The following is a 1099-nucleotide window of genomic DNA, read 5'->3' on the forward strand; positions in this document are numbered from 1 at the left end:
TCCCGCATGCCACAGCAGTGGCACTTGTTTATCCGGAGAAAGAGAGCGAGAGTCGCAGTATTAATTGGCGTGAGCGGCCTTTCCGGCTGCAGAACTAGTGCTCTATCCCGGCGAGCGCCGTTATGAGGCGCGACACCGTCTTTAACGCGTTTAGAGAGAACTCCCCCTGCCTCCCTCCCAGTCATGAGATAGACGTGGACTCGTGGCGAACTCTCAAAGAGAACGCCCACACCGCGTCTGACCGTGGGAGAGGGTGGAGGAGCGCGTGAGGAAGAGCACGGCGTCACCCAAGCATTCTCATCTCTCTGCCTGCACCACTACATGGTAGACTGCGGGCCCAGGCGCACTCATCAATTTAGGTTCCACTGCAATGCATGCCAAGCACTCTTTTCGAGGTGATAGACGAAATTCCGGCGGGGCTTACTTAAAGATATCCGACCCGGTTTCGTTTCCTCTTCGTGGGATGGAGTGCCTCTTAGAACATGTGCAGCATCAGCCATGAGCGGCCGACGGCCATTCGTGTCTCTGTGGACAGCAGGCAAAAGAGCGCCGCCTCCAGTTATTTGCGAGGGCGACAACTGTCGCTTTGTTGTGGTTGAATGTGGGTGCGCCAAGTCCATGGACTTGCTAGTGATAGGCTTGCTTGTTTTTAAGGGCACGCCTCGCGCAAGGCGCGGGCGATTAAACCCCAAGGCGGAAGCTCGGTTCGGGTTACCCTCGTGTCAGGGAGACAGTCAGCAGGCACCGAACTCGCAGCAACCGATGGATGTATATTTCCGACCCTCGTAGAGGAGTGGCGGCGACAAGCTCATATGGCTGCCGCCGCCGCAATATGCGTTCAACTTGTCGATGTATCTGGTATTCTTGCGATTCACATACCGACACGCAGTTTGCTGCGGTCTTCATCGACCCACGGTGAGTGATGATGATCCCCCGTTAAGAGTTGTGTATTTGCCATTTGGGCTTTTTGCGACTAACCATCACAGGTCGAGTCTCAATGAAAGGGTTTGACAGACATAGCCCAAGTTTGTGGTTTGGGTTTGGCCGGACGACTTGTTGTTGTTTTTTGACACTTGAATTTCACTCTTTTTGGGTCAAG

General features: G+C 54.3%; 1 pseudogene; it reads right to left on the reverse strand.

The window, feature by feature from the left end:
• Positions 1 to 777: 777 nt before the first annotated feature.
• LOC121854035 lies at positions 778 to 945 on the reverse strand (annotated as a pseudogene).
• Between the last annotated feature and the right edge of the window lie 154 nt (positions 946 to 1099).

The sequence above is a fragment of the Homarus americanus genome, unplaced genomic scaffold (genome assembly GCF_018991925.1).
Source record: "Homarus americanus isolate GMGI-L3 unplaced genomic scaffold, GMGI_Hamer_2.0 scaffold23831, whole genome shotgun sequence".
Classification (NCBI taxonomy): domain Eukaryota; kingdom Metazoa; phylum Arthropoda; class Malacostraca; order Decapoda; family Nephropidae; genus Homarus; species Homarus americanus.